Raw genomic sequence first — 20959 nt, 5'->3', positions numbered from 1 at the left:
TACCAACATTGTAGCTGCAGCTGTTGCATAACAATTCCCCGCTACAACTGCGTTACAGATTTCAATCGTACCGGGAACCCATAGGACCCGGGAAAATCAAATAAAATTCCACTCGTATCACACACCCGGTTAGTGTCAATTTTATGGCTGGCATATAATTGGTTCATCTGTCACATCGTCCCCCGATCGTGGTTAATAAAATTCCATCGCCAAACGTCATTCCCAGCAATCCCGTCATGGCTAACCGCACCGCGGACCGCTAGCCCTATATCGCGTCCACTGGAACAGGGCCGTCTCACAAACGACCAAAACATTTAAATTGTCAACAATGCCAACATGGGCAGGATCCCCTACGGCAACACAGAAACCGACAGAGAAAGCAATGAATTTCAATTTAATACACAAACCGAGAATATTTCGCCATATTCGATTCCCACGGCTGTGAGATGGTGAAGTGAGAAAGAGAGAGAGAGAAAAAAAATGAGTGAATAAATGGTAATGGATACAAAGCAGGAAAGATGTTCCGGCCCTTCCGGGTGGATCTGTTCCGGGTGCTTTCGCTACAGCAAATTCACCGACGAATTCGGTTTCCACTTCACTTCGTTAGCATCTTTATTTTATGCTTCCCTCATTCTGTGTCACCTCTCTCACCTACAACTGATGACACAACGCCAAACTATACGGTTGCGAATATGGTTCTGGCACACACCGTGTTCTTACGGGTTCAATGGACCGGCCCCGCATATGACAAGGAAGCAAAGGAGATCGATCGATTTTTGGCATGCCTCCGTTGCCGCAGGACAAAGTCAAGCGAAGGTGAAAAGATCACACACCGACCGGTGCACCGGTGCTCGGTGTGAAGTTATCACACTTTGCGGTTCATTTAGAGCCCCATAGACACCGTGACACGTAGCAGACACATTTCTTTTTTCGCCTTATTTGTTACTGCGGTCGGTGAGCCGCCAAATAGTGGCAACTTTGTTGAAGAGGGAAGAAAAAAACAATCACCTAAATCGAATGAAAACGCTCACGATGGGATCATTAATGGTTCTGGACAACAGCAGACGTACATTAATTTGATTTGAGTAGAATTCAATTTGTCATTTAGCAATTCCTATGTTCATGGACTGAAGATCATTTGACAGAATGTTGCAACAAGAAACAGCATGTTGGCCCATGTTGGAAATTTTGTATCAACAGTTTATATGTGTTCTGGTGTGAAGCAATAAATAAACCAATGGCATTCACGGCATTAGGCAGTAATGGTGGGTGTTAAATATAAATATTGAATCTAGACGAATTCACTACACTGAATTCGGAAAACGTAACAACGCCATTTCCCACGCCATATGATGATGATTTATTTTTCCTTCAAATAATGCTTTTATGCTGTGCGGACATTTGCATATTGATAATTCAAATGAAACAGACTACGGTTGGATACTAATAGCTGTGTGGCATACTGTAAACATTTCCTTTGTGGCAGTGTAATAAACAATTCAACGAATTCGATTTATTACGGGACAATTCTGGACTTTTGCGATCACGTCATAAAAGCTGCGCATGAATTCGTCGACAATAAAAAAAAACGTTTGTGATGGTACATTTTTTTTGGTTTCACAATTTCTTTTCATGTTGGAGATGTTTCACCAAAATTTTAATATACATTTTTTTAGTACATTTTGTCTATAGTTGACATTACACAATGTATATTATTTTACGACTGGTGTAACTCTAATCAATAGTTTCAGAAATGGATTACTACGTTTATTATTTTTTATCTACTAACTAGTGCTAAAACCAAAATTTTAAAAGTCCTGATAATAAACATGATAACACAATAGCAATAGTAGTTGATTTGTTCGAAAATAACAACGAAAATTCTTCGATTTTTTGTAACACGCATTTCATGTCGTAATTGAAGTTCATACATTACAAAAGAATTCATATTATAATCAATTTTTTTACTTTACATTGCATATACCATCAAAGGAAGTAACACAGGAAGTGGTTAAACCACACAAAAAGGATGTTGGGTGGGCCAATGATGATGATGTATGTTAGGCACAACACACCGCATAGATATCGATCACTAATATTCCCATGAGTATCTCTGGTATTTGATGTACAATACTAATTTCAAATGACCTACATGAAAGTAAATTCATTGCAGTATGTTTTAATCAATACAAAATACAAATACTTAATTGAAAGAAGAATTTTTTTACCATAAAGTTTATGCAAATATATACAAAAAATAGGATTAATCGTCGTTTTAAACTTGTGATAAGAATAAGACAACAATTACATGCATTGGAAATATTGAAGTAAATTTAAATAATTGCTTTTATTGAAATGTGTGACATCGTATAACAAAGACATGGTAGCGTATATTCATGTATCGTTCAATCTATAGCATACACTGAAAAACGTCAGTCTCTTCATCAATGTTCAATACAAACACAATGGAAACCTTAGAAAATTGTTTTTAATCCTTTTCTATGTTATCGGCTTCTAATGCTCCCGAGAGTTGGGAATTTTGTTGACTGATATACCTACATTGTCGGCTAGGCAATATTTCACACGATTGATTGCAAAATTGCGGTAACTGACAACAGGGTACAATCGTTTTTAACTAGAACTGCAAATAAGGGATGAATTGAATTGTTGGTTTGTTAAATGGATGTTAATAAATTGTTCGTGAAAAATTAATTTAATTTAAAGCTTGATATTGAGATAAGAAATACAAATAAAAAAAAATTAAATACCTAAAACAACAATAAAAAACAATGCATGAAGTTACGCTAAACTTTTTCATCATTATGTCATTATGGTTAATAAGCACGTCACACACAAAGGTCAAATATTATGTAATTTGCTACATGAGACTAGCGTTTTGTAAGCTCATAAATGAAGCATTTTTTGTTAGAACGGCCGTACGTCGTAGGGTGATAAGTATTATAAAACAGTGTTTTCCAATAATGAAGAGGAACATAGGGATAAAAAATCAACAGAAAGAACATTGTCAGTGGTATGAACTTTGCATCCGTTTTACATCGTTGATTATTCTACAGTAAAACTAAGCTTTATTCCGCTTAATTGGCTCGTAAGTGTCACAAAGACTGATATAAGAAACAAATAAAATAATAAAAGCAACATAAAAGAGATGTTCTTTCATTTACATTATCTATTGTCCACACAGCCAACGTGCAGCAAAAAATGAAATTGTGAATTTTCTTATTATAAAAAATAAACAACATTAACGTGAACGAATGTTCTAACTACTGCTTTTTCTCAACCATTTCCCCTACACACGCTAGAGAATTATATCATATGACACACAAAATTAATTTCCTTGCAAATATATTCAATTAAAATAAACATATCCGGATGTGCTACCGAAACCATCGTTGCAATTACCGCCAACCGGAACGAACATGTATCGAGAATAATGAACGGAAATCATTCAATAGATTGCAACACGGATACATTCCGCCAAATGTGCATCAGGTACCAGGCGTCCCCATCTGCACGACGAGCAAGTCACGTAGCAGCAGCTGGATGCGAAAGGCAATAGAATGACTTCCGCGAAAGAATCTGCGCAATCAGGATAAGAAAATGTATTCTGATAAATAAGGACAGCAGCCTCTCTCAATGGCCACTTTTTACGAGGTTTTCTCTCAATGGTTTTTTCGCGAAATGATTCGCGCCATGCTGGCTCATGAAGGTTGAAGTCTTAGCTTTTAATTAAATATAGTATCCTTCAACTTTAGTTCCGGAATCAATTTGCCATTTTTTTCTAGTACGTTTCACCAACTAAACAATGTATCTACTTAGTTTTTATTTCACTTTTGAAGCAATATAAAATCTATGTTTAATGTAAATAGATTTTCTTTTTATATTACCTTACATGAGTAATATAAATAATAACAAATACATGCGTAAGGATATTTTTGGATTTTAAATTAATCTGAAACAATATAAATTTTAATTTAATTTAATTTCCATTCGATTAATCCATTCCAAATACATCTTTACGTTAAATATAAACTCAAACTTGTAATTAACGAGTAACTAAATAAACTTAAAAATATTAGACCAGAGAATGATACAATTGTAAAAATTGCTGTGCATACATCCATTTCATATTTTAATCAGCAACAATGAAACGTAGATACTTTCCTATCATCAACTTAAGTGGATGGCATAATCTAATCAAATAATAAGATGCGAAATTGCTAACACCATTAGTTGGGTTTCATTAGTCGAGATTATACTTTGGCATCGGGTTTCAAAAGTGTCCTTCCCTCAGTATCGATTTTAATGTTCAATAAGGTTTCATTTACCGAATGATTGATTAACCGGAACCATAAAAATACGCTTTCGAACGTAACGGAAGTTATGCGTTGGTACGGCAAAGAATAGTAACGAAGGGTGATTGATTAAACCTAAAGCTAGCTACAGTTCTTATGCAAAATAGCGATTATTTTCTATGCAAGAAACACTTCAAACGTAAACATAGCGGAAATAAGAAAACCGGCACCCCCGGAACCTATCATATGATGTAAACGAAAACATGACCATGAAATTTGTTTTTTTCTGTTTTTTTTTTGTTGCTTCTTCCTAGAGAACGTTCTTTAAACCAGGAGAGAGCATAAGCACTGGGAATAGCCTTAACCATGACCCTTAAAATACAAAAGCCGCCTAAGACACTTCCTCGCCCTGTGCAGTGTGTGTGTGTCGACAAACGCTTTTTTTGCAGAAAAAGAAACATGTTTAGATTGATCTAGAATGTGCTTTCGTTACGTGGATGTGTTAGTGCAGTGTGGAATGTGGTCATACTTGGTATACACTCGAACGCCAGGCAAGAAAAAGCTATCATTCCTTTTTATCGTAAAAGACCAGGCGCCTCCATAATTCGATAGTGCGCATGATTCTATTTCCCATCATCCCACCCGCTTACTACCACGGTTTTGGGCGCGTGGGTGTTTAAAGTCAGCAAAGCGTGCCCTTCGGTTCACCGTATTGGTGTGCACTGCATTAGCAGCAGCAACCATGACCGCAGGTTCCACCGAACAAACCGATTTGCAACGTTTCATGGTGGAATGTTTTTTTTCCCCTTTTCTTCAGCCACGTGCAGCAAAAGTAATGCGAAAAATAGGAAAAGCACCCGTTGTTACTGAGCAATGTGTACCGGGGAAGGAACTACAATCCCGAAACAGGATGAAATCTTTTTGCTTCGAGAAGCAACAATATTGGCAGCAAACGTTTCAAAGCTTCAATAGTTCCCATGACCATGAAAAAAGTGTATGAACAGGTGTATAATTCACACGAAAGCATTCAATATGAGCTACAGGAAATTGTTCACCAGAACGACGATGAATTGTACATTCTTACTCTGCTCGAATTCTTTCCCTTTAATTTCAAATGTTTTCACCATTAATAAACTAAAGGAATGCTATGGATGTACACATTTTATTGTTGTTTAAGATTCATCTACAAACGCAAATGCTTTTTTCTGACTAACTACCTATTTAAAAAAAAGAACAAAAAATTAAACATGAACAAGCCGTCATCCGTAAATTAAAAAAAATATCATTTATTCATAAACAATTAAATAATGAATGATATTTTTAATGTACATGTTATTTAAGATATTAAACAAAAAGGAAAGCATTCCGCAAAAAAATCGTATCGTAACACACAGGTTCGTGTGTAGTGCATACATCGAGATTCATAGCAAACGATAATAATAATTCAACAGAATCATTAATGAAATGATAACAGGACAATGAGCTACATTTTCCCACAACAAGACCATAACAAGAAGTGCATGTTACCTTTCAATAGTATTCAAAACGATATTATCAAGGTGAATTGTAAACCAGGTATAATTATTATAAATACAATAGCGTTATGATGATTTGTGTTACTAATTGATGGTTATCAGTTATGCTGCATGATAGCTATGATGATGATGCTCCATGGCAATTAACACCTAGTCAATGTTAATTAGCGTTTATGTTGATGCTGATACCACGATATCAAACCATTTATCCTATCCTACCACCATTGCAAAACATCTTTTTAAGCGAAAATTAAAAATTAATTAAAAATGTAAAGTAAATTGTTCTGGATTTGAAAATAAGAAAAAGGTTCCATTATTCTATAGTTAAATTTGTTTTTTTTTTTTGAGTTAATGCTCTAATATTACTGTTTAGGGTCAAAACTAATTCGATGAATTAAATTTTGATCAATGAAAATGTCTTTTTTTGTTCAATAAGTTTAATAACATTTTGTATCGATATGTAATTTTGGCAGTTTTATCATATTAATAATTTATGGTGTCTAAAATAGTTTAACAAATTTCTACAGCTCACTTTTTAAATTAAAATTGTAACAATATCACAACCACCTACGGTCATAAAATTATGTCACGTTTCGTTTGCAACATCATGGACCCGTAAAATGTGGACGACAGTCTAACAACAAAATAACATTGATGTAAAAGCTTTTACTGATGTTGAGTGACTGAAAATAGATTCTTTCTCTGACGACCGGCAACACAAACATCCTTTATTTACGGAAAAGCATTTAAAAGTTTTGTGGAATAAAAAAGAGCTACTTCTGCACACTTGTTTTTCACTGTTAAAATACATCAATAACGTATAAATACAATATACACTCGAAAGAGCTTGATGTAAAATGTTTTAATAATCTAGCGCAACGCTTACAAATATGGCTCCAAAAGCAGTCAACAAATAGGAAAGTTAGAATCGTTTCGTAACAAACATTGCTCTATTTTTATGCCAGTCTCACTTATAAATATCGCTCGTCAAATAGCTCGAAAGCTCTCAAGCGGAGAACACATTTTATCAGCATGATAAAAATGACACCTTTCAAGAACGGATAAGCTGCCCGGAGATTGATCCAGTGCGAGTTGTGAAATCAGATACTGCTGTTAACGCTGTAAAGGTAAAACATCTCGAACCTTTCGCTGCAGCTAAACCAAACTGGTCCCAATCCGTCGTTCATTTATTCACAGCCACGTCTTCAAATTTTATTGTAGTGCCCTTGTCATAAACACTGTTTTTCGTTTGTATCGTTGCGGTTAGCAGTAAAAGTTGGAAAACAAATATTATCTCATATAAAACACTATAAAGTCATAAAAGAAAATAATTTCATTCGAGTTTTTCTTGTCGAGTTTAGCAATTGTTTGTAAAATTTTATTTTGACTAATAGAACACATATGCTACACTTTTACCATTTCACCATCGTTCGAGAGACTTTTCATAGTTGCATGGAGATAAAAAATTAATAATGCTCCATCTTCTTACTACAAGGTTATCATTGTTGTCGATTTAATTTGTGGCGTCCTACTTTTATATTTCACAACCTTCAACCTACACAGTGAATGGAAAGAAAAAAGGGGGATGATAACATCCTCGTGCATAATTTAAGCTAACACCTCAAATTGCCTAATAATCATGATTATTATGACGAGTGTTCCCATTTCACACAAAGCATACGCATTGTACGGATTGAGTTGGATAATTTTTCATGAATTTCCACGTGTAGATCGAGGAAAGAAAAGGAACTATCTTTATGAAGCAGTTTAACTAATTTTGCACACCGGTACCGAAAACACGCAAAATGAATTTTGACCCCAGAGTATCAAACCTAAGGCAAATGGTCAAATACCACGCTAGAGACGGTTCTAGACTAGACTTCATAAACTCGCTCCACTGCGCCAACGGTTTAACGCGACACACGAGCGTAATTAAAATGGCACGTAACGCAACTGAAACACGCACTTTGCTCTCCGTACAACGCATCAGTTGGCAGTAGCGAACGCAAAACGACACATGACTACGGTCGGTACGTGATGCGTCGCTTTATTATTATTATTATTGTGGTTTGTGCCGGGGACGAGCTATGTATGAGTCGATCCGGGTGGTATACGATACATGACGGGTGACATTCCCACCCAGTGTGCGGAGAGAAGATTGTAAAGTTAGAGTGTTAGAAAGGGCAAATAAACAAACTACCAAAATAAACAACATTCCCATCAGCTTCACATCGCGGTAAACGTCCATATATACACACAGACTCTTAGAAGTGTGTGCTTCTCACCGGGTATAATAGTTATTTTTATTTGGTCCACCTGAAAAACTCCCTTGCCGGTGGGGGGAGCATACTGCAAGGAAAATATGACGTTTTCATTACATGTCATGCCGAAATCGACCAAACCCCAAAAGGCTAAAGGACCGGCCGGCACCGGCTCGCTCTCTCGCTCGCTCTTAGCATCGGAATCAGGAACAATGAGCAGGGAAAAAGCATCTAAAAAGAGAATTCAAAAATAAGTAAAACGAAACATCCCAGAGCTGTACTCTTCAGCCAATCAATTCATTACAAATTAGATGATTCGATGCATTTCGTTGGAGAGCTCTCCATGCAGTACACACTCGTCTCGAATGTCGCACAACTGCGCTGTGGACAAACAAAGTCATTCAAAGTAACAAAAACTGCTCACGGCAGCTATCTCACTCGCATTGATAATATCATCACACATTCGCAATAGCCTTGCATTTTCCAACACTGGCGACTTCCGGTACCGGTCATAAAGACTCTCGCCCACTTCCTCTGCCCTCGAAACTGCTTACTTCGTGCCTCGGTGCAGTTTGCTTTGTTGCTGTGGTTTTAGAAAACATAAAATTGCTCGCATCCACGCGGCATCCACCGAAGGGCGGATATACTGTACTTTTGTTTTTTGTGTTTTGCTTTATGAACCCTTTTGTAGTCTGTGATTAATCAAGTGAAGACGCCACTGCTGCATTCGACTTTGTTTTCCGCCCTGTGGTCCCGCGGGGGTTGAAAGTGAAAACATTTCTACCAGATTTATGTTGCTTTGCTTTGCTTTGCTTTATAGCCATTAAACTGGATCTGTTTTCGTTTTGATTAATGATAAGATAAGCGACACGCACACAGTAGTTAGCATGTTTGTGTGTGTATTATGTTGATGTAATGTTTGCATGAGGATGATTTTAATCTTAAAAGTTATAAAATTCTTCCTATTACATAAATCGTGAAGACAACTTAATACCATTTTGACTCATTCTACATTAATTTTTACTATTGTTTCATCATATTCCCTTCAGTGCCACAGTGCTGGACTTCAATGCATTCCTTAAAAAACCTAAAATAAAAAAACTCAACATCATGTCCTGGGAAAACGGCCTTGAAACCGTTCGCAGCATCTGGCGCCTCTAACCGAAAGCTTACATTACATAACGAGCTTTTTGGCGTAGTACACGATAAGGCAGGAAATTGTAGGAGTAAAATACACCCGACAAAGTGAATGTTTTGACATGAAATAAAGCCGTGAAAGTATTCTTCTACTCCATCACACACTACAGTTCTTTGTTATGTTGTTATGGTACAGAGAGATGGAAGAATTCTTCTACAGCGATAGAAAATTTCCTTCCCTCCAAAACATCGGCATTCTAATGGCATTCTTCCACGACGTTAAATTTTATTATGGTACAAGAAGATGAAACGGAAAAATGAAACACAGGTGTGTTTGAATAATGGTCTTATTATAACAGGTATTTTACAGAGCAGCGCACAGGCTGACGATAAGTGTGCGAGTTTATGGTCGATTTTTAATTAAAAACCACAGAAGTCTATAAGGTTCTGATAAGCTTTGGAACAATATCAAATTTTCCAGGGAAAACATGTGCATTACAACTATGAAAAAAAAAATACAATTTAAAATGTATGAGAAGAATAACAAAAAATGCCCTAACTTTTTTTATACGTCACTTATTATTTTAGAACAAAATATATCGACTAAATACGTCACGCAAACTGTATCTTACGTCAGCAAACTCATTAATTAAAGGTTCCATAATAGAGCACTATCGATTGAACTTCAGAACTGGATGACGGATTAGCTTTTTGCTTCGGTAAAATGCGTAATTTGAAGCATGAATGAAAGAACCGCGAAAAATTGACGCACGTAACACACCAAAATGCAAATTAAACGGACGAAGTAAACCACCGCCATTGGTAAGAAATTGGGACATAATCTTACTCGAACCATGTTGTTTGTTGTTAGTGGCGGGGCCAAAACATCATCATGTCCTTGAAGCTAATTAAATTTGGCACCCAAGTAACAACGGCGGCCACACGATTGTACACACATTTGTGAACGATCTGCAACAAATGATAGGTACGCAACCGTCCGAATGGTTTTCCGCGTTCAAAACCCTCTCCATGTTGTAATTGAACAAGTGTTTCCATTTCTACTTAGTGACAAGTGGCCGAAGAGGGCTATAAACGGATCATTGATACAGTTTTTACTTGCTAAATACAGGCACACACACACACACACTCCGTCTGATTCTACGGCAATGCAAACAAACACACTCAACAATTCACATTAGCGGTGAAGCGTTTACAAATTTCTTCAATTATCACCAGGCTGTTGACAACAAATTCCTCTTTTTATCCCAATAGATCACATGTTAAGTGTTTGCCCTTTACCAGACAGACTGTGTTGTATAAGAAGCAAACAGAAACTGCCCGTTCGCACGCCTGCCCATTGCATAAACAACTCCAGAACGGAAAACTGCAATAAAACATTACTATAAACATGTGGCAAAGCTAAAATGTGGCAAAAGCTAAGATCTCAAAATATGAATGATTTGATTTTAGTTTTGAACTGAATCAAGTTAGATTTGTTAAATACACATGTTCATGGGCATTTATTTGATGTGAATCAGTTCAGTTATTAGTAGAATATTGTGCATTTCATTTATCTGAGATATAATGTTTTGCCTGTCTGCACCACTGCCTCTTATTCGTGTTTCCCTGTTCCCGTTGATTTCAAAGTCAGCTAAGCATCATGACGACCAATCTACCGAAGGAAGCAATTTACAATTTCCATAAAATTTTCCTTCTATTTATTCCTAACGATCGTACCCCACCATTTGAAAGCAACTCGTTCGAGAAATCCGCTGCTTCTAGAGCGAAAGTGTCATCGTTTGCTCTCGCTATAATTGCTCGACTAGTTCACTTTTTGCCTCATCTTCGCAAACCAAAAACCCACCGCACAACTGTGTCGAATTATTTGCTGCGTACGTAGGTCAACGAGCGTCACCCGACGCAACGTGGAATGTACCAACACCAACGGATAGAGCTTCGTAAGTATGCGGAAGAAATTGCAAAACATATGCTTATAGGCGCACAACCGAGTGGTTTAGTAGCGCAGCTGTGTTGCTTTAATATTGCAGGTCGAACGCAAAAGCCAACGGGAGATAGTCCATCATGCGTGTCTTCTTGCGGATGTTCCTTGTTATGTTTGGGTCCGGGAGTTGAAACATGATGCTTATACCCTCTGCTTATCAGCTGTTTGCACCATCCGGGTCCTGCTGCTTTCAGCTGGTTTATCAATGTACAACCAGTTGCTGGACATTGCTGCCATTGGTTCACAATCTCTAGAACAGTAAAATGTATTTATAAAAGGATTTTGAAGTGTTTGAGGGACGCGTATAATTGATATTACACATTACTGAACTTCAGAATTTAATTTCATTCAGATATAAAACAATTGGACTTCAAAAAAATAACAAAACTCGACACATTACACTGGAGAATTATTTCCATTTTAATAAGCAAGCTTGAACCCGTCAAGGGAAAAGAAAACAAACGAAAGTTTTTTCGTTAGGTACCAGCCTGAGTAAGCACGAAGGCAAATACGAATATAATAATGCATGATTCTATGTCCGCTTACATACTTTAGTTTCAAGATGAAAGTTAAGTGTGTAAAGCGCTGAGCACATAATCAGAAACTTTATAATCGAGTAAAGTAAAGAAAGCACAAGGCAAATAGCTTATTTGACAATACACGACTCAACAACACACTCGATCTGAGTTCAAGTCTGGACCGCCAGCATCTGTATACTCCAATAAGAGGAAATTAAAGGAAAATAACGTTTAATGTTAATAATGTTCAATTACACGTAACCTAATGAAATTGTATAGTATCGCATTAGCGTTAGACCAATCGAAAAATTCAGTTGGAATTGTATTTCTTCTAATATATTTTTTTTTTAATTAATCAATTCTATCGTCGTTGATCTACAACTATTGCATGTCTATTCTTCAGTACGAACTCGAAAAATTAATTAAAGCTTTTCAAAAAAAACGGTTTAAAAGAAACGACATTAAGAAACACTTTATACGTTTTTTTTACTATTTTTAACTGATTACTTTTGTTTTTCCAATTTTCACCCAAACGGAATGTAATTTTTTAAAGAAAACCCTCTCGTAGAAAATGTCGAAACACCCCAGTGTGTTATCCAACCATGCCTATCTTTTTTCCCACCAATCACATTACGACGTCATCGAAGACACGTTTTATAACAACACGGTGATAGTGATATGTGTTGTTCGCGCCAGTAGAAATCAAAATCAAATTCATGAGACCGAGATATCGAGATCAATTGTAAAAGCGGCACATGATAAGGGCTGGTGGTGTTTTTTTGTTTATTAGACCAACTAGAACGAAAAAAGCGTTGATGTTAGTGAAATTGACAACAGTTTTAATTCATTACCAAGCTTGGTTTTAGTTACCTAATGCTCATTTATCTTTTTATTTCTACCATATATATGCATCAATTAATATTTACTGATCGAATAACAGGTTAATGGTTGCAGATAAGAACGACTGAAGCATTCTCCCTTCCACACGAAAAAGCTTATGTTCTCAACTGCAGCAGGCAGTTCTATTGATCATACATCGCCTGCATCGGTGAAGCAGCAACCGGGTACCACCATAACGATTAGCGCGTGCCTTTTTCTACCACCAATAAAAGCAGGCCGGTCAACAAATGGTCTAGTTTTTCCAGCCATGACCGTCGTGAAAGGGAAATAAATCCACACACACGTGACACGTAAAACCTTCCCAACCTCAAGTTTTTCGTTGGCCTACAAAAGCAGAGCTTCGTCAATGTATTGATGGACAGGCCAGTTACAACCGCGATATGGAGGGCTTTTAGCTGTGGCGACAGAAAGAAGGTACTCTGTGCTATCGCATTACAGTCGCCTAGTTTGTTTGAACAAGGCAACGCACCGCATCGCCATGCCACCCGCTGCTGGTGTAAGCTACGATTGATCCGGGCATGGTGATGTGGGGGTTCTAAAAGTAGCTCGTTTGGCCACGTGACCTCGCCGGAATGCTTTCGGAGGGCAACCAACTACACTTGGGGTACTCTACAGCGATGCCTCTCCAGATGCAACACATTTTTCCGAGAAGTACTTAAATGGGAGAGCAAATATTTCCAGTAAATCAATGTATCCACCATTCGCAAAATCTCGATTACGAACCATAGTACAATTTAAAAACAAATTAAATAATCCATGAAAAATCCATTCCACAATAAGCAACCAACCTCTGGTTCGTTACGGTCATTGGTTACAGGTTTGCGGATATTTTTGCCGTTCACGGTATTAGATTGTTTAGTTTTAGCTTCCATCGATCGCCGTTCCTTCGTTGTATACAGCGTACACAATTGACGCTGTTATGTCATGAAACCGATCGACGAGCTGTCAAATCGCACTAAGAAAAAAAAACAATTGCATAGAGTTCGGTCTAGTTACCTGGAAAACACAAAGCCTCCTTTGCCGTCCTTCCCCGGACTTTTTTCTTCCGTCCGCCAGGAACCTTTTACTGCATCGATGATCTGGCTGTCCCTAGTAACGGAACAGACAGCGACAACGATGATGAAACTGGGGATGCCGACAAACGAACGGCCATATTTGATTCTGGCTCGCTGTCTCTTCGTACGCTCAAGTTGTTTTTTTCTGCTTTGCAACACTTCGGTGAATGTATTGACGGAAAAGGTAGATTTCGCTACTGCCGGTTTGCTTGAAAAAGTTATTTACTAATTTTTGCACTTAGCAAACACTCGTTACTGCCACGATACGCCAAGATTTACAAATATTTTTTTTCACAAACCGTACCATTGGTTCGGTAACTTCACAATCACTTGATTAACCGATCACACAATTTCCAGCCTTCCACATAAAACGCAAAAAGGAAAAAAAAGACACACGATTAAAATGTGAGATACACTGTGTCGTCTGTCGAACGAAAAGCACACTTCTTGCGTTGATATAAGTTGTTTTGTGAACCAAATATTGAAAATGTAAAGGTAAGGCCTTTTTTCCAACACCTCCGAGTATGTTTTCTTCATTCCCTCAACATAACAGTAACTGGAGGCGCTCGGTTTACATCAAAAATGCTTTTGGACTTATTTGCTCCGCGTAGTTTGACCCGTACACTGAAATTTCTTCGCTCTTTCCATTTGGCTTCAGTTCGGAGAGAAGCAGAGAAAATTGTTGTTCACAAAACGCGACTATTGCTCAATTTCTTCTTCTCTCGAACTAACTGGCGCACACGTCAATGCATAAAGACAGCTGTGAAACGAAAGATATGAGAGTAAAATGCAAACAAAAAAAGAAACAACTCTTCGTTCCACAAGATGGAAAAATGGGTAAAAGAAAAAAATCGCAATGCAGAAAGAATCGCGACCACTATGTTCAGCTATTGCCAAAATGGCAAGACAGGAAGAAATGCGTTGCTTTTATCTAAAAGGGTGATAATATTGAAGAATCTTCCACCTCCTCCCACAGATCAATGTTGTGTAATTTGGTTTCTCTTCTGCGACGACCTCGGGACGTCAGCAGTATCGTTTGCTACACTTTTTTCTCCCACTTTGTTTTGAACTCTGCATGAAACAAGGAAAAGATCTGATGCATTTTCCCCCGACAGACCGTTAAAAGTGTCGCAATAAGCTCTTTTGCGATGAAGATTTCGGTACACGTATCCTGTCTGGATTGAATACAGTAAACCGCACGTTTTCAACACAATAACGATAACAGCACTATGTTATATGAGGCTGCACATCTTATGAAAGCACAAGCAATTCATTTCCCTAGTTACATGGTTAGGAGGAAATGCACCTTCCTTTGGGTCCACTGCACACGCATGTACCATCGCTGTAGCATACAATTGAATAACAAGACATAATGCACTTACACACACACAAACACACACTCCCATTCATGGGTTCTTTACGCACGAAATTGTCATTTTTGCTGATTTTCAACACTATACGGCTATTGCCCAATAGAAAACGGAGTATACCTGACAAATTTCCACATTTTCAGTAGATTTTCAGAACCAAATTGCAGCCATAAACACACTTTTCTCTGCTCGCGAGTGAATGGCATCGACACTGAAAATGCACAGAGAAGAACTGTATAGGGGAAAGGTGATGTCATTTGCAAACCATTTGACAGTCAAGGTACCTGTCAGTAAGCTGCAAAGTGTTGATTAAAAGAAAGGTTGGCTCATATCGATTTCTTGCTTTGAAGAGTCAAGCAAATCAAACAAACTTTTTATTCTTTTCTATTTGTTCCTTGGTAGTACCATGCATCCCTTTCATTTGGAACCCTCAATGTCGCACTACGAATATGATGCAGTCTTCTTTTAACATGCCTTTGCTTTATTCTCAACACAATGCGGCCTCTCAAATTTTGACAATTGACAATTGATAATTGACAGTTGAGAGTAAAATCACACATGAAAAAATTTCCTTGAAATATTTCATGAAAGAAATATGGGTTCTGGGTAGTTGGTAGTGGATGGTGGGAATAACAAGAGTGCAATGTACTAAGTAATATTAAATACTGTTCGCCAGCTTAACCGACTAGTAAAATGAGTGCTTTTTACAGCGCAGAACATGCAGAAGCATGAAAAACATACTCATACTCAACATACCCCTATCGACAAAACGTTCATCGATGGATGAATTTTTTGAAAAGGGGGTGAAAATTTTGCTCGAATCACCCTAAAATGAGAGTGTGTGCGTGGCTGGCTGTATCGCGATAGAGTTCGGCGTGTGTCGAATGAATGTTCAAAAAGGTCGTAGTAGGCTAAAAATCTGTTTTTCTGTTTTCGCTCGGTCACTGTCTAGTTTCATGCGGGAATAGTTCGTGAATTGTGGATTGCGTCAGTTCGTGGACTGTATATTCGATTGTGAAATAGTGTTTGCCAAGTTGTTCCAGTTCTAGTTCTAAAAGGATGTTCCTGTGACGGCACTGGTAAGTTGTACCGCCAGCGTGATAACCTGTTGGAGCAGACTTCAGCTGAATACGACGATGCAGAGGCAGGACAAGCTGTTTCAAGACATTTGAAAAGCGACGCGTGGGGACATATGGCCACAGTTAACGGTCCTCATATCTAGAGGTTTTTGCGCGCGGTTGTGGTCATATCTAGAAGATTTTTTATCGAAACTGGCCGCAAATTCAGGAAGCAGGAAGGATTCAAGTGCCGTAGTGTGAAATACTTCGTCAAAAGAGAAATGCGCGTATTTTCTAACAAGTGTGCCTACGCGTCCCTTTGGCCTACTGCTTCAAAGGTAGGCTACCCTGTACAATCAATGTCATGGCGTCTAACGCAATCGGTTGAACATTCTGTATCCTTTTCCTCTTGCAGCTAACTCATACTTCTTGTTGGTCGCCCTCGGATAGGGCGTATGAATTGACGACCACATCTTTTTCGCATCATTTGAAAGGAACAAATTATGGGACATGCTCGTGATTATCCAGTTCTATTATGCACCTGCCAATGGAAGTGAAAGACAAGCCAACCTTAGTATTGGTTGTTTTTGCTGCTGATCGGTTCTAAATCGGTTTGTATCGCAGCTAACGATTCTCGAAGAAGTGTCAGTGTCCTAATCTTCCTTATTTTCATTACTCAACAAACAGGATAGTGGAAACCGCTCTTGTTGACACTCTATATAGGCGCTGGATTGGATTTTTCTTCGCTCTGATCACAGTGCGTGACCTTGGTTTATTGTGGCAATCTATCAGTCAACTAACATTCCCTTCAGGTAAGTATTGTCCATTCTTATGGACGATTGTTGTATTGTTTTTCGTATGTATATCTAATGGAGCATACTTTTTCAGGCAAAACACGTTCGGTCCTCCGTACACATCGTATTTCCGTAAGAATTACACCTTAAATTTGAAGGAGACAATGTTTTATCTGCGCCTAGCGTCTCTACAAACCGCAACTGATCAAGCTTGCCGTTAATCCTCCGTCTAGGATACTATACAGCGCCAAAGGTGAAGGTCGGGTCCAATCATAAGCCAACTCAAGTAAGTAATATGTTATACTATTCGTAAATTGTATAGAAATTAATTATTATTCTTGTTTTTTCTTGTAACAGGTACGGGAATCACCAGTTGATACGAATTTTTGTTGATTTGAACTTTGTATTTGCCGTTTCTTATTGGTAAGCATATCTAAAAACAGCGTATGTTGATATTTAATTAATACATGGCTTTGTTTTCTTTCAGATCGATCTGAGATTCCATTTTCAGACTCATGACGGAATAAAAGATTCACAAACAAAGTGGTAATGCGATCAAAATGAAATCGAGATCGCACCCGATACCAAAGTCAAGGACACGATGTTAGTTTCTTTCGAAACACGCTGGCAATTTCATGGAAGATTTTTGACTGTATCTTTTTCTTTGTTACACGATGTGAATCTATTGGAAACTTATACTCGGACGGGGGGAAATGTCCTTGTTTATGTATTGTTTATGCTGCACCGATCGAAGCTAACAGCGTGGTTATGAAAAGGGTTGCAAATAGTGAGCGAAATCATGTGTACCAGGATTTCAAACCACTGCTTAAGGTGGCGCAGTGTATGAGCATTGAAAATTGTACGCTCTCTAGATGGAAGCTGGATTTCTTTGGGTATGGTCATTCTAAACTGTCTAAACTATGTAGAAAATGGGAATAGAAAAAATGGGTTGAAGGATAATTTATAGCTTCACCGGGAATAAAATAAAAAATTGTATTATTTTTGTTAAAAACAAAAAATGTTTTCATTACTCCGTTGAAAATCAACGGTGCGGAAGAACGATTGAAAATGAACATTACAGCGTAAAAATGAACCTAACGAAAAAGCGCTCATGAAATAATGAATCTCACGCACACACACTCTCAAAAAACAGCTTCACAAGATCTGCTGTGAAGCTTTTGTGAAGCCGCTTGTGAAGCCGTGAATTTTACTCGAAATTCACTCTCAGGCGAGCAGTTTGTCGATAGGGCACTCTCAAAAAACAGCTTCACAAGATCTGCTGTGAAGCTTTTGTGAAGCCGCTTGTGAAGCCGTGAATTTTACTCGAAATTCACTCTCAGGCGAGCAGTTTGTCGATAGGGACATTTATTTTTTGGACATGAATACCATGTCCCTTCCCAGTCATGCAAAAGCGAGTTCATGCGGTCGGTATTCTTTTGTTCTCATGGTCGGTAACGAGCCCGTTTGGAATCCACCGCGGAGTCCCGCAGGAAGACATTTACCGACCTCACGCACACACTCAAACCGGGTTGGTATATAAAGCGCCGCGTAGCCACGCCCGCTTCAGTCGCCCGCGAGCGTTCGTAGCGTGTGGACCTACGCCGCATTTTAGCAAAAAAATGAATGAATTCCAGAAAATAAAAACGCCAGGGGGGTTCCTCAAATTCACTCTCTCGTGAGAGCGTGAGAGAATCTTTTTTCCCCATACAACTTCCTTGGAGCTTTTGCTGAAATGATAGAGAACATTGGATTAGAAATTGGTGTAGAAGAAAGTCATGCTTACATTTGCGCCATCCGACCAGTCGTTGAGGGGGTACGTTGTGTACCGTATATAAATGAAGCTGAATGGGAATGGATTTCACTGCACGTATGATGCAAAAAATAATTCTTTCGTGCTTTTAGATATTTTTGGGGAAAAATATTGCATGACAGGTTTGTTTTCTACCATACGGCCGTTCCGATAAAAAATATTAGACGCTGTTTGGACCTTTTTAACTACCCTCAAGGTGTGGTTTTTTGGAAAATTTCTTTAAACACACAGAAATACGAGGTAGCTGCTACACGTGCTAATTTTTTCCCATGAGCGTTCAGACAGACGACAGGTAACTAGCACTGTTCGTTGTCGCTACGCGCCTATACATGCGGAAGGTATTACTGGTTCTTGTAGGCAGGTAATGAACACAGGATGCTATGTAGGTGCGACTAGGGGAAACCGAATACCTCTGATGGGAACTGAGTCATACCACAAACCATTGCTTGGCCAAGAAATGGTTACCGGCTAAACACCGACTCGCGTACCAGTGATGCGTTGGGGTACATAGGTAAAGAATATGAATGTAACAGGATGCGTCGATTAGGTTTCGAACGATGGGACTACAGGCGGTGAACGATCAATTTAAAAGCTGTTCAGAAGTCCTAAATTTTTCATAACAGTTGTTCATAAGTAGGTCAACACTGTCCTTTACACTTTTATCCAAATCGTATGTTTGAATGCATTTAAAAATTAAATTTGTGACGCTGAAGCAATCCCCGATATATTTAATCAAAATATAATGGTTAATCAATTGTATAAAAATCTGCAAAAATCTTTAAAAGATGCAAAATGTTATTCTTTACAACTTTGTAGAACATCATTTTCGTCTAGCTCTTCAACTTTTTTAGTTATTCGATAAAAACCAACGAGCGGCCGCGAGGAAATAGCTGAAGCAAGGCATAGAATTGTAGCGAAAAATACCTCGTTTTTGTAATTGAAATATAATACTATTTTATTTAAATATCTCACGGGAAAATCTTGCAACTATTAGCCCAAAGTGTGGCCAACATATTGTAATCGGTGGTTTGTAAATAAATAATAATTTTGATACAAATAAATGAAGAAAACTGAACGCGCTTTTGCACGCTACGCTACGACCATCGCGACCAAAACACCGTCCACTGCGAGCGGTCTTGCAGCTTTCCACATGGACTCATTCACCGACCTTAAACATTCACCCGTAAGGATCGAGCAAGCGCCCGTACGCTGCAGACGCGTTGCTTTCCACATGGACGCCGTGAGGATTCCACGTAAGGATTCCACATGGACTCGATAGCCGACTGGATCGTGCATGCGCCCGTACACATCGACCCGCGTCACGCCCCTAGGATCGTGCAGGCGCTCGTACGCTGTGTACACACATGGTGTCTTTGAATGTGTTAGTGTGTATCGACGCGCGATCCCAACACGCATTCTCGCTTTAGCAGGATGATCGTTAGTTAGGTAGAGGGAGAAAGGGCTAATTGGGATCGACAGCGTACCGTGTATATGCGTATGTGCACGTTTTTTATCTCACTTCGCCTGTAGGCCAGAACATAGCGGCAATAGTATTAATTAGCAGGCGTGGTTGAATTGCACATTGGGTTGGCTGCATTGTTGGGCTAATACCTATTTTTACAAAATGAACTCTTTTTTTTAACAAGCTTAGGGTTACTGTACATACTACGCAATACACCAGCTGCATAGAACGCAGACATACACAGAGGGATGAATACGCTTCAGAAGGAAGAAACGGAAGAAACAACATTATAGAACACAGCTTAGCACACAAACTTCAAAAACTAAAATGCGTTACAGACTTGGAAGAAAGTTTTACCAAGAGATAGCAGGTCATCGAAACAACTATAGACCTAAGATACCGAAGATCTGCTGTTGAAATAGGAATGTAGATCTGATCAATTACCGGCCAGAGTTGATAACTCTCACGATGGATCGTACTCGGGATCGCGATCACACATTGATGAATGAATAAACTTTCAATTTTTCGATTTGCTAGAGCCTCATGTAATAGAAGACATCCGTTGGCTCTAGACACTCGGCAGCGATAGTATAGTAACCGAAATGATGAAGAATGTAGCTACAGAACTTGCACATGAAATGCATCACTAAATTCTTATGGAGGTTATAGACATGTCCTGCAGTCGCTGCAGTGAGTCGATTCGTTCTAATTGGCATCTACGCTTCTATCCAATATAAAATATCC

The 20959-nt window shown here is 38.5% G+C and overlaps 1 protein-coding gene and 1 long non-coding RNA gene across 4 annotated transcripts in view; one reads left to right on the top strand and one right to left on the bottom strand.

Annotated features, from left to right (window-relative positions):
- LOC125763756 (uncharacterized) overlaps window positions 1–15350 on the bottom strand; it is a 28367-nt gene extending 13017 nt beyond the window's left edge. Inside the window, exons 1-2 of one of the 2 annotated variants that reach the window (XM_049427205.1) lie at window positions 15104–15350; window positions 13663–14481 (exon numbers count right to left, since the gene is read on the bottom strand). The gene's annotated coding sequence lies outside the window, so the exon portion shown is untranslated. The remainder of the gene's footprint in view (window positions 1–13662; window positions 14482–15103) is intronic. The other variant, XM_049427204.1, reaches the window with a different exon arrangement.
- Window positions 15351–15853: 503 nt separating this feature from the next.
- On the top strand, window positions 15854–18073 carry LOC125763765 (uncharacterized). 2 transcript variants are annotated; one of them, XR_007418395.1, is made up of 5 exons: window positions 15854–16760; window positions 16837–16961; window positions 17038–17229; window positions 17301–17366; window positions 17431–18073. It is a non-coding gene; the product is annotated as an uncharacterized LOC125763765 (long non-coding RNA). The 2 variants fall into 2 exon arrangements; XR_007418394.1 differs by having other exon boundaries at window positions 16837–17229.
- Window positions 18074–20959: the final 2886 nt, after the last annotated feature.

The sequence above is a fragment of the Anopheles funestus genome, chromosome 2RL (genome assembly GCF_943734845.2).
Source record: "Anopheles funestus chromosome 2RL, idAnoFuneDA-416_04, whole genome shotgun sequence".
In the NCBI taxonomy this organism is placed as follows: Eukaryota; Metazoa; Arthropoda; class Insecta; order Diptera; family Culicidae; genus Anopheles; species Anopheles funestus.
The sequence above is the reverse complement of the archived record's forward strand: the minus strand, read 5'-3'. Positions and strand labels throughout refer to the sequence as shown.